At 38.9% G+C, this 16,912-nt stretch overlaps 1 non-coding gene across 1 annotated transcript; it reads right to left on the bottom strand.

The window, feature by feature from the left end:
* Positions 1 to 1,471: 1,471 nt before the first annotated feature.
* LOC130023010 (U6 spliceosomal RNA) lies at positions 1,472 to 1,575 on the bottom strand. The gene has a single exon (XR_008792357.1). It is a non-coding gene; the product is annotated as a U6 spliceosomal RNA (small nuclear RNA).
* Positions 1,576 to 16,912: the final 15,337 nt, after the last annotated feature.

The following is a 16,912-nucleotide window of genomic DNA, read 5'->3' as shown; positions in this document are numbered from 1 at the left end:
ATGCGACAATGCCACCTCAAGTTTCGTTCCCATCACAATTTCTCAGCATGTTCTCACTGTTCACCTTTTTCAAAACATAATGGATAAAAAAGTAGAGTTTTTCATCCATCTCATCTCCTTGATCTCTGTGTGCATAATCTTTTATTAATAAGATTTTTCTTTTCTATGATATACTATGCATTCCCATCCTTCCATCAGTTAATGCATGAAAGAGGGGGAAAATGCATACTTTGGAATATTAAAAACCTTAAGTGATTACTTTGACTAGTGTAAAAAATAATTTCAACTTTAAGAATATTGTAAACACTAAGTTCTTGGGGAAACTTGATTCAGCAATCTCAGCTCCTAAAATTAAAAAGAGTGTCAAAGTCCAAAACATAATCTAGATACTCCTACCAATAGAAAAACCCTAGTTCCTAGCTCTCTTGGAAAGACATTAAACTGTCTTTTGAGATGTATTAATGCTGTGGTTAAATTTGAATGACATTAAATAACCCTCTTTAGTTGGACACAATCAATCCTATGCAGATAGTTGTACCCACCGTTTTTCTCCTTCAGAGTTTCAATGCCACCAGGAACTTTCCAAGTATGGCTGGTTGTATACAACTAGTAATGACATGAGGCACAATAAAGATGTTCAAACATAAAAGTGTTGTTGATCAGCATATGTGACAATGTCACTTGAAGATTTCATTCATAGCATTAGTGTTTAGCATGTCCTCAATGTTCCTCTTTCCTAAAGTGCAAATAGGAAAACACAATAGTACCTGTACTGCAAACCGTAATGCCGAAAAGGAGAGAGAGAGAGAGAGAGAGAGAGAGAGAGAGAAGGAGGGAAGGAGGGAAGGAGGGAAGGAGGGAAGGAGGGGAGGGAGAAAAGTGCCTGCCATTAAAGCATACTGGGAGAGGAAACTGGGGATATTGGTGGTGGGAAGTATATACTGGTGAAGGGATAGGTATTAAAACATTGTATGATCAAAACCCAAAAGCCAATCATGAACAACTTTGTAACTATGTATCTCATGGTGGTTTAATAAAATAAAAAAAAGTCTACAACAATGTCTGTGGACACATTTACAGAAATATGTGCCAAAAATATAAAAACATATGGTATATGATGTATGTAATTCCTGCTGTACATATTTCTAACCTTACTGTTTTGGAAAAAAATAATCAATCTATTAAAAGTTAATAATATAAGACACAGAATTTAAAATTAATGCAAAGCGGTTTATAGCTATTAAATAATTACTAAGGGCAAGTAATAGTATAGTGGGTAGGAAACTTACCTTGCATAAGACCAGGTTTGATCCCTGGCACACCAGATGGTCCCCTGAACCCTTTAAGAGAGATCTCTTAGTGCAAAGTCAGGAGTAAACTCTGAGCACTGATGGTTCTGACCCAACAGAAATAAAATATGTGTGTGTGTGTGTGTATATATATATATGTATATATATAATATATATTATACATATATTTTCTAATATATACATATATTTCATGTCATCCTTGCTCAGGGGCCATGATAATCTTCTCTGTATCATTTCAATTTTAGTATATTTGCTGCCAAAGTGGGCTGGAGTGATAGCACAGAGGGTAGGGCATTTGCCTTGCACAAGCTGACCCAGGTTCAATTCCTCCATCCCTTTCAGAGAGCCCGGCAAGCTATCAAGAGTATCCTGTCCGCAAGCAGAGCCTAGCAAGCTCCCTGTGGCATATTCGATATGCCAAAAATGTAACAACAAGTCTCACAATGGAGACGTTACTGGTGCCCGCTTGAGCAAATTGATGAACAATGGGACGACAGTGCTACAGTGCTACAGTGCTATATACATATATATTTGAAAGATATATAATAAGGTAAGTATTTTTTTTCTATCGGGTTCTCCATTAATTTTGCTTCTGTTTTCTCTTTGCCTTAATTTTGAGAATTTTCTTTAGTTCCATTTCATTTAAGCTATCCAAGACTGATTTTTGCCTTGTTATGAAGAAAATAAATGATATTTTTTTAACCCAAGTAATCACTTGTAAGATGTTACTCAGTATACTTAAAGTAGTGTCTTTAAAGTAGTACCTATATTTGTGGTCCTTGGAAAGATAGTTTACTTTCTAGATATTGGTTTCAGTTTTCTCTGTAATTGTCAACATTTTTTTTTCATGTGGAGACAAAGTTTACTCATTTGGCAAGTGTTTACTGAAAGCTGGGCAAAGACATCTAAGCCATGATTTTTTTTCCTTTAAAGAAATATTTTTAAAGCAAATTATAAGAGCTATTATCAATTTATGGGAGCCACGGAGCAGTGGGGAGAGGGAAATCACTGTTTCAAAGTTTCAAAAAAATCTCCCGACTGACATGGTCACGATGATCATGATCATCCTGTTGTTCGTAGATTGCCTCGAGCAGGCCCCAGTAACATCTCCTTCCACCTAGCCCTGAGATTTTTTTAAAAAGTGCCATATTCAAGGCTCTTTCAGGGTTAGGAGAATGAGACCCTTCATTGTTACTGGTATTTAGCATATTGGGTACGCCATGGGGAGTTTGCCAGACTTTGCCTTGTGGGCAGGTTATGTTCAATAGCCTGCCAGTTTGTCCAAAGTAGGAATGAGATAATAAGATGTCACTTCTGGGAGCTGGGTTTTATAGTCTCTGAGTCTTGGCCGTTGATGGGATTACACGGCACCAGGGGGCCATTTGCTGGGTGTGACCCCTGCCTACTGGAATTTGGAGGATCTGGGTGGAGGATGCTCAGCCCCTGTCCGAGCAGCTCCGATCCGATACTGACATGGTATCCATTTTAATTTTATGGGATTTTTTGTAAGGACACGGGTACCATTTTTCTGACTGTTGTTTGTTGATCAGTGTCTCCCAAGGTCTTATCATACTAAATATCTTCAGTATTCTGGGAGCTGAGGCAGGACCCTCTGAATATTGCTCACACTTTCCTTTCTCCCTGCTTTCTGTCCTCTGAAGGTCATTCTTTCTCTCGTCTGGGGAGCCATTAAACCTCACCTCCCGCCATCTAGAAGAAGGTGGGGCCAAAATGGGGGGGGGGAGAAAGGTACACAGAATAGACACACAGGCTTATACCACAAGGATGTTGATGCTTCGTTGCAAAGAACTGAATATTTCTTAGATAAAACCCCCACTAACCACCAGTAAACACTAGAGACAGACACATCCCTCCCTTGTAGACAAGTTATGTGTGGGAAGTTCTGCCTATCCTCAAACAACAAAAAATATGAAAGCTGTAGGCAAAGGATTTCAAAACCAGTGGTTAAAGGAAATGAAATGCACATGGAAAGACAGAGATAAAATGTGGATTTAGTTCAAAGTTACTTGATGACATACAGATGACTTAAAAAGAGCTGAAACACAAAGTAATTATGAATTTGTTCATAAGACAAAAATATGTTGAAACACTGCAAAGGTTAGCCTCATATAGGATGAGGATCTTTATCTCTCCATCTTTTGGATTTGTCTTCTTCAAACTCAAGAACAAACACTTTGAAAAAAGATTGCATATGTTGATTTGTATCATCAACCTATGGGTCTTGAGTTTTAATGCCACTAGGGCAAGATGGATTAATCCATTTTAAATCTCACAATACCAAATTCATTCTGCGGGTGCAAAATATATGAGGATTTGTGCTGTAATATCAGTTAGAAAAATCCTGCCTTTTTGAACTTGAATTCTTTTCAAATGTGGTTGGTGTTCATTTGGCTATCTCCAAACAAAGTTCCTCAGTGGTAGAATGAATGAATCTTTGGTATGATGACTTATTGATGGACAATGCTAACAATCTTTTAAAATTAATTTATTTATTTTAATGCTGGAGCGATAGCACAGTGGGTAGGGCATTCGCCTTACAAGCGGCCAACATGGCCGACCCGAGTTCGATTCCTCCGCCCCTCTCGGAGAGCCCGGCAAGCTACCGAGAGTATTCCATATGCCAGACACAGTAACAACAAAGTCTCCAATGGAGACGTTACTGGGCCCGCTCGAGCAAATCGACGATCAACGGGAGGGCCTTTACCTTTACCTTTTACCTTTATTTATTTTAAATTATTTCCTTTTCAAACTGTGTCTCTTCGGTTGTTTATTTGATCTTACCAACAAGCCCTCTGAACCTTACAACATGAAAGCAAAGGATATATATTAACCATTAATTTAATATGTGTGAAGGTCTAAGCTGGATAAGGCAATAATTGTTATTTTATTAAATATTCATAGTAAATATGTGAAGGAAGTTGATCAAGTCACTTATTTAGTCTTGACTTCTAAAGCCAAGGATAATTATTGCATCTAACTCAATATTTTTTCAAGAAGATTAAATGAATATTTACAGATATATAAAACTTTTAGAACAATGTCTAGGACACTTTATAAATATATAATGTGCATGTACATTATATATGTGTGTGTATATATATATATATATATATATATATGGTGTTTTTTTCTTTTGGTCTTTGTTCAAGGAGGCTGTTATGGGACTGGACAGATAGTACAGTGAGTAGGGTAAACTTGGCTTTAGGAAGTCTAAAAGTCTATATTAAATTAAAATTGAAAGAAAATTTGAAACCAGATATATTTGACTCACATATCCATATTATTACAACCACCATCATAACTATATACATATATATATACAGAGAAACTCTCCATTTGATTAATATTTACTGATTTCTTAACTTTGTACCACTGACAAATATCTCACTTTGATAAAAGGAACTTTAAAAACAATCCCTTATGAGATACACTCCCAGAGGTGAATAGTAATGTGAGAACATGTTAAGTAACATACTTGTTTCAGGGCAAGATTTCAAAAGCGAAGAGAATGGTATTTTGCTTTTGTATCTACGAGAAAGCACTTTGGGTTAGAGATTTGGAGACAATGCAGTGAAGAAGTGTCAGAATCCTCTGCCTACACTGCCTCAATAAGTAGCACTCCAATATTAGTAAAAACTAATAAATTATTTTATTCCAGATAATATTAGGAACAGAATTCCTATCAAATGTATTATAATTCAGGAGCAGTGACAAAAGTAGAACACTGTAACAAAGTTAGCATCGTAGAACAGGAGTGCTGAGGTATATCACATTCTTACAGAATCAATGCCATGTAGCACTGTCTGTAGCACTGTCATCCCATTGTTCACCAATTTGCTCAAGCGGGCACCAATATGTCTCCATTGTGAGACCTGTTGTTACTGTTTTTGGCATATCGAATACACCATGGGAAGTTTGCCAGGCTCTGCCGTGCAGGTGGGATACTCTCGGTAGCTTGCCGGGCTCTCTAAGAGGGACAGAGGAATCGAACCTGGGTCAGCTGTGTGCAAGGCAAATGCCCTACCCGCTGTACTATCGCTCCAGCCCTAATGTCATGAAGAATGTAAAATTGGTGACATAATTAACCCCCTTTCACATCCATAACAGCCTCCCTTTTGCTTTGTTTTGAGGTCATGCCCACAAGTCTGGTGACTTCTGATTGTGCTTACTTCTGGCTCTGTGCTCAGGGATTACTCGTGGTGGTGGATTGGGAACTATACAGGTGCTGGAGATTGAACCTGGATCTGCCACGTGCAAGAATGTACCCAACCCACTGTGCTATCTCTCCAGCTCCCATAACAGCCTCCTTGAACAAAGATTGAAAAAAAGAAACACAAGAACTGTAAAAACAAGGGAACACAGTCTTTTGAATCAGTATCATGGCAAGGATGTGATAAAGTGGTTCTGAGAGGGCCAATGGCTCTAAGTGTGAAAATAGACCCATCTTGTCTCTGGAAATTTGGTCAAAGTTCTGTCAAAGAAATGATCTCATCAAGAACAACTGCTACAAATTCTATCGCACTCACAAACATCTATCAAAACTGACTTCAAGATTTGGCCCGACGATTTGGGTATGAGGGTGTTCTTACCTACACCTTAAACAAACCCTGTGCTTTCTATCCAGAATTCCATCATCTTCATACACATTCCATACCTTCTCCCGAAGATATTCCTAGAACACTTCTTCAGAGATGTTGCCTTAATTTAGGTACTAGTCATCTCTGACCAGATGTTTCCTCCATTTCCACACCCAGCAGCACTCAAGGGCTGTTCCTGACTGCGTGCATAAAGGTAGCTCCTTGAGGTGCTGGGAATGAGACCCGGGCTTCTGCATGGACAGTACACATACCAGTCCCGAGAGCTCTCTCCTTGGACCTCTCACTCAGGCTTTTACAAAATTATCTGTGACCAACTTTCTTTGAATCTCATTCTGAAACTTTCTTCCAAATTTGTTCACTGTAAAGCCACCAGAGTAGATTTTCTCTGTAGCACTATAGCATTGTCCTCCCATTGTTCATTGATTTTCTCAAGCAGGCACTAGTAACATGTCCATCATGAGACTTGTTGTTACTGTTTTTGACATATCTAATACGCCACAGGGAGCTTGCCAGGCTCTGCCGTGGGGGCGGGATACTCTTGGTAGCATGCCGGGCTCTTCGAGAGTGACAGAGGAATCGAAACCGTGTCAGCCGTGTGCAAGACAAACGCCCTACCTGCTGTGCTATCACTCCAGCCCAGGTTTTCTCTAAAAAGCAAAAATCATGTTTTCACCGCCATGATCTTTGGTAAAAATGTCTAAGTCCTTTTTATGGCCTCCAAGACCCTATGTTGAGTCTCCCTCCCTCCATCTCTCATTTCAGCCCAGTCAAACCAAACGGTTGGCTAGGCTCCAAATGGGATGGATGTTTTCACTTTCATGACTCCGTTCCTACTTACCCTTCAGTTTAGACTGACCTGCTCCTGTCTGCATGATGAGGATCTCATTACGTAAGACCCCACTCTAACTCTACCTCCTACACGTCTTGTTATCTTGCAGTGTTGAAAACATCATTCTTCCAGTTTCCAATACATTCCCCTCATTGTATTTGCTTCTACCTTTTTGTTAACCTATTTCCTCTGTGATTTGAACACCCTGAAGTCAGAAGTTTTGTCTTTTTTCAAATTTTCATCCCTAATCTCTTGGATAATTCTTGGATTATTATAAATCTTAATAAAAATCTCTAGATAGACTAAACAAGACACAATTTATTCATATATATATATATATATATACATGTGCTTATGCATTCCTACATTTATATACCCAATGAGTGTGTTCCCATATTTCTTCTTTGGCACATGTTATCTCTCAAAGGTATTCAGGAAAAGTAAGAGGAAAGTATTAGAATATTGTAAAACTGCATTGGTGCAGTATACATTGAAATGAACAGCAATAGGAAACTATTTTAGAAAATAATCTAGAAATTCTAATTTAATACTATTTCCAGTTCATCACAAAGAGGAACATCCACAGACCAGTTGAACTACAGAGATTTTCAGTATACTATTCAGTACAGTATTCAGTATATTACCTAAGAAATACAAGTAGTCATTAAAAACCTTCTCAAAGATAATGGATGCTGGTGACTTTCTAAGGCTAGAACTGTTTCTGGTCACTAGAATGATGTGTGGTACCATTAACATGTGTGCAGAAGGTTCTGATGATTTTCTTCACACCCCATAGCAAGAGAATACAATTTCAAATAGACAATCTTTCCACAAAAGTACCCGACTTCAGGGAGTTAAGACTCGCTTCAAGAAAATAGAACAGAGCTGATCAACTTAGAGCAGGCAAAAACCTTTCTGACTTGCTTATTCCTTTTCAGCTCTGGTTTCTCTGACTTCCTATTTCTAAGAAATAAAGTTTGTTTAAGTTTTTTATTTAAAAAAGGCTCATGAGGATTTTCAGTCATTGAATGACTCTTATGAAACAATATCAGGATGAGTTAAGTGAAAATTAAAGCCACATGCCTAAAATTTCCTTGAAAAATACACATATCCTTTAAAAAGGAGGAGGAAAGTGCCAGGGAAAAGATATGTTCTTAATTTGTTTGAGTTGAAAACATTTGAAACATATTTTCAGACATTTGCCAAAGATTTTCCAAAAACCACTGGAGTTCTCATAACCCTTAAAAGATGCCTTTATTTTGAGGAATGACAGGGAGCAACTAACTCATTTACTAGCCCAAAATTCTACCTTCCTTTGCTTTTGGCCATTCCTATTTATTTTCACATTTCTAAGTTTCTTATTCAGGTCAAAAATAACTTATTCATGATCGGGACTCTAGGGAGAAAGAGGGAAAACATTTTCTTCCTATCTTTTCATTTTTAAGAAAGAAAATGTTCATGACCCTAAGTATTTTGGTTTCACTGTTGAACCTACACGTAGAAAATGAGATGACTGTTTTTGTAATTCAGATAAATCAAAGGTTAGTGATAGATGCAGTGGCTGTCAGCTGTCAGAGATCTCTACAATCGTCACAGTTAAATTTTTCATCTCTTCCTATATCATTTCAAATTCACATGAGAACTATCAATGATATGAGTAACAAGTCAAAAGATATTTTCTCTAGAGAAATAGCTCATATGAAAACTATTACTGGGCCCTAATCTTCACCATTAGTTAACATAATAGGATAGTTTATCAAACCTATTACTTGATCACTTGGCTCTGAGAGTTATAAAATCTTTCAGTTGCAAATTTACATGGTTCTACCATACCAGAGAATGCAGGACTCCAGATGAACCATTTAAAGATATGGTTTTGAATGCCTGACTGTATGTATGTGTGTGTGTGTGTGTGTGTGTGTGTGTGTGTGTGTGTGTGTGCATGAACTGGTGGAAGAAGAGATATATTAATTACAGAAACAAGAACTTATTTTTTGTACCTCAGACAAAGCTGTAATATGGTGTAGAATCTGACCCCTGGTTCAGGGATATTAGAATTAATGTTCTATTTCCTATTATGAAATATAGGAAATTTTGAAGTGTTTGGAAATTTTGGAATTTGGAGAAGTGTCGAATGTTGAATAATTCTGCCCCACCCATGTATTCCTCAAAGGGAAATTGCTTCTAACCAAAGATGCTGATGCCTAAGTAGAAATAGGAAAATTTCTCTTCCTAAATGCACCGAAAAAAAAATTCCATCTACCAGTCAATATTGAAAACCCTTCCTAGAGGTCAGAAAGTATAGCACATGGAAAAGGACATGATGGTCTAAACTTATAAGGAACCGTGATTTCAAAGGGAAGCCTGGGTCAGGGGATGTAGCTCAAAGAGGGGAGAGCAAGTCTTTCACATTGAAGGCCCAGCATCGAACTGCTAGGCTGAGGAGCAACAGGAAGTGGCCCCCAGATTCGCAAGCCCAGCTAAGGTGGCGCATCAAAAATAAAACAAATAAAACTTAAATTAATTAAAATTAATTACCTAGTAGAAAACAGAAAGAGGGAAGCTGGTGGAATAGTACAGCAGGACCGGCATTTGCCTTGCATGCAGCCGACCCGGGTTCAATTCCAATCATCCCATGTGGTTCCTTGAGCATCGCCAGGAGTAATTTCTGAGTGCAGAGCCAGGAGTAACCCCTGAGCATTGCTGTGTGTGACCCCAAAAAGGAAAAATAAGCAGAAAGATGAATTATAAATGAATTGTATCATATAGGATGAAATATACCACAGGCTAGACATACATCTTACATTCCTGGACATCCAGAATGATGCTATGGCTATTTCTCTTGGTCTAATTTTTGAATCTTGTGTTCTTGACATTACACAATGTTTTTCTTTTTAGCACCAAAAAAGAAATAGTAATGGGATAAGGCGCTTGCCTTGCACACAACCAACCCAGGTTTAATCCTCAGCATAGCATATGGTCTCCCAAGCACCACAAGGAGTCATCTCTGAGCACAGAGCCAGGAGTAAGCCCTGAGCACTGCCAGGTGAGGCCCAATCACCACCACCTCTTTGCCTCCCCTCTGCACACACATTCCAAATAATTTTAAAAATAAACATCTTCGAAATATTTTTCTTTTTACTCCATGTGATGGGCTGGAGCGATTGCACGCAGCCAACCGGGATTTGATTCCTCCTCTCAAAGAGCCTAGCAAGCTACTGAGAGTATCTTGCCCGCTTAGCAAAGCCTGGCAAGCTACCCTTGACGTATTCTATATGCCAAAAACAGTAACAACAAGTCTCACAATTTGTTGTGAGAGGACAATGCTACAGTGCTTCAGTGCTCCATGTGACAATAATGCCCCTTAGTTGATATTTCTTGGAGGGAAAATAATGTTGCTTTTCTACTGTAAATCCCATGCTTAGTTGTGTTTTTTGATGACTATGTACCTAATAACAAAAACTTCTTAGGTAAGAAAAGCTAGGGAGCTGAGTTTTCTAGTGCTTATAAATAATGGGCCGTGTAATCCCATCAGCGGCCAAGACTCAGAGACTATAAAATCCAGATCCCGGACGAGAACAGTGCAGTCTCTGCTCCGCGCCTGGGTGTTCCTTCCCGGAGTCCCTTGGAGGGGAGCGGGTTGAGCTTTCCTCCCCGCCCCGACCAGGGCTACGGCAGCCGAAGACCTCCAGGACCAGCCACCACCATGCTGAGACCACTCTCCGCACACATGAAGGTACTGGCAGAGGGACAAAGCCACGCGGGTTCCGGGGCCGAGACCTCCAAGCCTACTCGATTTGGAGTCGAGCATCTTCCACCCAGATCCTCCAAATTCCAGTAGGCGGGGGTCACACCCACCACCTGGCCCCCTGTCGCCATGTAATCCCATCAGCGGCCAAGACTCAGAGACTATAAAATACAGATCCCGGAACCGCGCGACATCTTATCAGGACATCTTATTATGACATCTTATTATCTCATTCCTACTTTGGACAAACTTGCAGGCTATCGAATGTAGCCTGCCCACAGGGCAGAGTCTGGCAAACTCCCCGTGGCCTACCAAATATGCCAAATACCAGTAACAATGATGGGTCTCATTCTCCTAAAGAGCTGTGAATATAATCTCAGGGCTAGGATGAAAGAGACGTCACTGGGGCCTGCTCGAGGCAATCGACGATTAACAGGATGATGAAATGATGATGAAATGGAAAAAATAAATAATTAAAGAGGTTCTAACTTCTACGCCACAAGGGAAGGGTTTCTTCTGGTTATAACATCAAACCAGATATGTGTTGAATGGCGTTCTTAAACCTTCAACCCAATTCGGATATTTAGTTAACAGTCTCACATCTTGTTTTCCCATTTAAATCTCACCCCTCACGTTTTCCTCATTGGGACCACTTGTGGGCTCATTCACCTCTGAAGTTTCTGTTCGACAAAGAACCTCAAGTTTTTATGCTCACGATTCCCTCCCAGTCCAGCCCTAAACACTCTGGTCTTTCTGGAAGTGTCCATCTACTCTTTCCATGCACTCCTTTATTTCCAATAAAACAAAAGTCACTCTTAGAACGAAGTCACTATTCAGAATTTCTTGGAAGTACCAATTTGGATGTTGCCTAAAAGGAACTATAAAAACCTCTCCTTAAAAACTAGAATCGGGGACTAGAGCACAACAGTACAGCAGGTAGGGCGTTTGCCTTGCATGCGGATGAACCCGGTTAGGTTCCCAGCATCCCATATGGTCCCCTGAGCACCACCAGGAGTAATTCCTGAGCACAAAGTCCCCTGTGCATCGCTGGGTGTGACGGGAAAAGCAAAACAAAACAAAACAAAACAAAAAATAGAATCAGTCACAGATTATTAGTCTAGAGTCTCTCTGTGTTAGGCACGAAGCCCAGGGTCCGAATATGAGTTAAGGTCAGAGAAAACCGTGTGAACATTGTAATGCAAGAAATATACCAACAACCAACACTTCAAATTATTTTCAAACATCCAAATGCGTAATCCACTTTAATATCTTTCAGCTTTCATCACCTTACTCTTTTGTTGAGATTTTTTTTCTAAAATCATAGTACTACCATCCAATATCAAATCCCTTGCTTTATCTTCCTAGCACATAATTTATGCCTTTTGGTTTTTTCTTTGAAAAACAATCAATCCCCCTTCTTTACTCCTTGCAGACTCCAGATGATACAGAGTTTCTATCATGTTAACACTAAAAATCATTTCCTGAAGACCCACAAACTCGATTTTTAGGGTTCATTGTCAAGAATAAGTTTCCATTTCTCTATGCCTGGCTTTGTTTTTTTAAAGGAAACTGACTTTTTGTAAATAAATTCCTGAAGGAAGCATGAAGAGCCTCACCTGTGACCGTGATAATGACTCTGCTCATCAAAGATGGACTCATAACACCACACCAAGTGATTCTGAGACACAATAGACTTTCACAGACTGAAATTGATATCCATACTTTCCTGACTTTGAACCTCTAGAATCTGATCAATTGAGAACATAGTGAAAGGGGGAAGGCGGGAAGTGAGGTTGGGTGGGAGGGAATCTTACATTGGTGTGGCTCTTTATGTGATCTGGAATCACCCGAAAATCTTTTTTTTTTTTAGTTTTTTTTAAATTGAATCACTGTCAGAATATATCTTTACAATCTTTTTAAAAAATTTAATTGTAAATTAATTTACAATTAGCACAGCAGTAGGGTGTTTGCCTTGCTCGCAGCCAACATGGCCGACCCGAGTTCGATTCCTCCGCCCCTCTCGGCGAGCCCGGCAAGCTACGGAGAGTATCTCGCCTGCAGGGCAGAGCCTGGCAAGCTCCCCGTGACATATTCGATATGCCAAACACAGTAACAACAAAGTCTCCAATGGAGATGTTACTGGGCCCGCTTGAGCAAATTGATGAATAACAGGAGAACAGTGACAGTGATTAATTTAATTTAATTTATTTATTTTGAAAATTTAAATTAAATTTAAAATTTAAATTAATTAAATTAATCTAATAATAAAATTTAAATTAATAAAAATTTTAAATTTAAATTTAAATTAATTAAATTTAATTAAATTAATTAAAAATAAATCTAAAAATTTAATTTAATTGTAAAGTTACAATGCTTTCATGATTGAGTTTTAGTCAAACAATGATCGAACACCCATCCCCACACCAGTACACATTTTCCACCACCAGTGTTCCCAGTATCTCTCCCGCCAGCCCCCACCACCACCTCCTTTCTCTGTGGCAATTTCCTTCTTATTCTTTCTCTCCTTTTGGGCATTATGGCTTGCAATACAGATGAGAGGCCATTATGTTTAGTCCTTTATCTACTTTCAGCACATATCTCCCGTCCCGAATGATCTCTCTGACCATCATTGACTTAGTGATCCCTTCTCTATCCCAGCTGCCTTCTCCCCAGCTCACGAAGCAGGTTTCCAACCGTGGAGCAATCTTTCTGGCCCTTGTCTCTGCTGTCCTTGTCACCTAGAAATCTTTTTACAATATTGATACTTGGCTCCTACTCCCACAACTGTGATTTGTCAACTGAGCATTTGGGAGTTTGAAAAGCTGCCCAGGTGACTCCAACAGATAGTAATTTATGAAGCCCTGGTTTTCATTGTCTTCACAACAATAACCAAGAGATAAGAGGACTGTATTTGAATAGCCTCAGAGCCAGACAGCCTACTGCGCTTGCTACATTTACAAACTTTGGCAACATGTCTTATCTGTAAAGTGGGGATAATAATAGTATCTATCTGTTGGGAGTATTAGAAAGTTAAAATAACATCCCACTTAAGAAGCACTTTGAACAGCTAACATTTTATAAAATGCAACCAATTTTGGTATAATTTATAGCTCAATGTATTACAAGTCACATTGTGTCACATTAACTTACAATTTTTCTCACTAATTTTACAAATTTGAGACAGGATCATGATTTCCATCTTTTTGTTCTTAGTACAAAGTGTAGGATCTGTTCTGTGAAAGACTACCAAGTTTTGTTGGGTGAACTGTGAGTAGATAAACCTAAACAACTACACAATGGGGTGGAAAGGACAGTGCCAATGGAAACTCAAAACTAGGGTTTGAGGGGCTGGAGAGATAGCACAGCGTGTGCCTTGCACGCGGCCAACCCGGGTTCAATTCCCAGCATCCCATATGGTCCCCTGAGCACCGCCAGGAGTAACTTCTGAGTGCAGAGCTGGGAGTAACCCCTGTGCTTTGCCAGGTGTGACCCAAAAAGCAAAAAACAAACAAAAAAAAAAACTAGGGTTTGAGTGGCACACTTTCATTTATTAGTGTTGTAGACGTGACAAGTCTCTACCTATTTAAGGGCATGATTTCTTTCTTTTTTTTTTAAATTAAAATAATATTGATTTATAGCAACACATATATTTCAGGCATACAAACGTATAGATTAATATTTATATATACTACACTCTGTTAACATACTTTTGATGTTGGATTTCTCACTATGCAATTGATCTCCGTTACCTAATTTATTCACCAGGCTTCCCACTTTCTAGCAACCATGAATTTAGTTTTCGAGTCCATCTAACAATGGCTTGTAACACCTGAGAACTGGCACCTGAGCACCAGCAGTTGAGAACCACTAGTTTAAAAGTTTGATGAGGCTTTGCTTTGCTCCATTTTTTTTCTCCTACCACATAAGAGTAAGATAAATTGGTGTTTTTCTTTCTAACTTATTCCACTTTTTATAATACACTATAGTCCCATCGATATCATTGTAAATGGCATGATTTCATCTTTTTGTAGAGCTGCCTAGAAGACTGTGTACATATACAGCGCATCTTTATCTAATTACCCACTGATGCCCACTTTAGTTGTTTCCAACCCTTGACTCTAGGGAATAATGTGACAATGAGAATGAGAGTATATATTAATATTTTAAGATCCTGCATACCATTTACATGATGGCTATTCCAATTTACATTCCCACCAACAATCCATAATAGCTCCCTTTGCTACACATCCTTACCAACATGCTTCTTCTTGTCCTTTTTAAGGACCTTATTTCTTTTATTTATTCATTTATTTATTTTTTGCTTTTTGGGTCACACCGGCAATGCACAGGGTTTACTCTTGGCTCTGCATTCAGGAATTACTCCTGGAGGTGCTCGCGGGACCATATGGGATGCTGGGAATAGAATCTGGGTCGGCTGCGTGCAAGGCAAACGCCCTACCCTCTGTACTATAGCTCCACCCAGGACCTTATTTCTTGACCTATAGCCGCTAACAAAGTATTTTGATCACTCAATATGTGCTCTGGCCTATGCGAAGCAATGAGACATGAAGATAAGTAAGACACTACTCCTCTCTTGGGCTGCTCCTGCATCACAGAATGGAAAATAATTTCACTCCTTTCTTTTATTCATGGTCTCAGAATTAGCTCAATGATCATCAGATAACAAATGTTATAAAACTATAGCATTTTATTTAGAGTTCCTACTGTCATAGTCTTACTACCTTTTGTTTACCTATATGGTTCTCCCATTATTCATTGATTTGCTTGAGTGGACCCAGTAACGTCTCCATTTTGAGACTTGTTGTTACTGTGTTGGGCATATCGAATACGTCATGGGTAGCTTGCAAGGCTCTGCCCTGCGGGCGAGATACTCTCTGTAGCTTGCCGGGCTCTCCAAGAGGGGTGGAGGAATCAAACCCGACTCAGCTGGGCTGGCTGCGGGCAAATCAAATGCCCTACCTGCTGTGTTATCGCTCCAGCCCCTGCTCTACAATTCTTTATGCCAGACTTAGATATTTTCTGTAGATTTTATTTTATTTTGTAATAAAGTCACTGTCCTCCCGTTGTTCATCAATTTGCTCGAGCGGGCCCAGTAACGTCTCCATTGGAGACTTTGTTGTTACTGTGTTTGGCATATCGAATACATCACGGGTAGCTTGCCAGGCTCTGCCATGCAGGCGAGATACTCTCAGTAGTTTGCCGGGCTCTCAGAGAGGGGTGGAAGAATCGAACTTGGGTCGGCCATGTTGGCTGCGTGCAAAGCAAATGCCCTACCGCTATGCTATTGCTCCAGCCCAGTTTACCTATAAAGTAGAGATATATAGTACTAGAATGAATAAAACTAAAAATATGGAATGATGCAAAAGCCATTAAGCAAACCTGTGGATAGTGACATTTGAATGTATATATCACATTCATTTTACTTGAGATGAATTTTATTTTATTAATAATATTCAATGAAGAGACAAGAATAAAAACAATAAAACCAATAAAAACTGTTACAATAGCATTATGTGAAAAGTTTCATGAGTTTCTATATTCAAAGTGAAGATTTTTAAATGTCTAATCTTCAGCCCCAAAGCATTTTACATCTCAAATCAATTGGTATTGAATATGACTTACTCAGATAATCATCTAAGTTACTGAGGTCACAGGAAATCCCCCCTGTATTAACTTCTTTCTTAAACTCTTTAAATATAAGGCTCCCCAACAATAATACAAAGGGGGGAGGCATGTGGTACCAGAGGTCAAACTAAACATCAGTTACATGCTAAACATGAACTTGACCACTTGAGCTATCACCTTATCATCCTATAAACAGACTTTAACTTTTTCTGGACATGTTCTTTGTTTTCTCTTAACAGGGTCAAGGCATATGTCTATGGATTTTCTTCTTTCTTTGTTTAGTGATATATTTTCACCCAAATAGTTATAGAAGGAAACACAGATCCGGGCTGTTTACCTACTGACCTTTATTACCTACTGACATATTATATTATACTGAACCTGTTATGAAAGACAATTCCATCCTTAATGTAGACATTTGCTAAATGAGAATATTAGGATTTGCCTCATTGGAACGATGTGAAAATTTCATTAATTATGGTGTTTTATTTTTTTCTGAAATCCACTTATTGCCTGCCTAGAAACAGAGCAATCAAAAAGTCATCTATCATAGATTTTTACCTCTTACATTTTAAAACCAAGGAAGATAGATTCCTATCATCCTATAAAAAAATAGAAGCATTTCTTAATTTGGGGCGCCTGTGATCTCCTGAGAGAAGATCATGTAAATGTGGCCCATAGCTCAGACAAGAGGCCAACAAGTAGCACAGGGGAACAATAGGAAGGAAATAAAGTCAGAAAGGGGTCACAGAAAAAGAAA

Source organism: Sorex fumeus, unplaced genomic scaffold (genome assembly GCF_029834395.1).
Source record: "Sorex fumeus unplaced genomic scaffold, SorFum_2.1 ptg000002l, whole genome shotgun sequence".
Lineage (NCBI taxonomy): Eukaryota > Metazoa > Chordata > Mammalia > Eulipotyphla > Soricidae > Sorex > Sorex fumeus.
The sequence above is the reverse complement of the archived record's forward strand: the minus strand, read 5'-3'. Positions and strand labels throughout refer to the sequence as shown.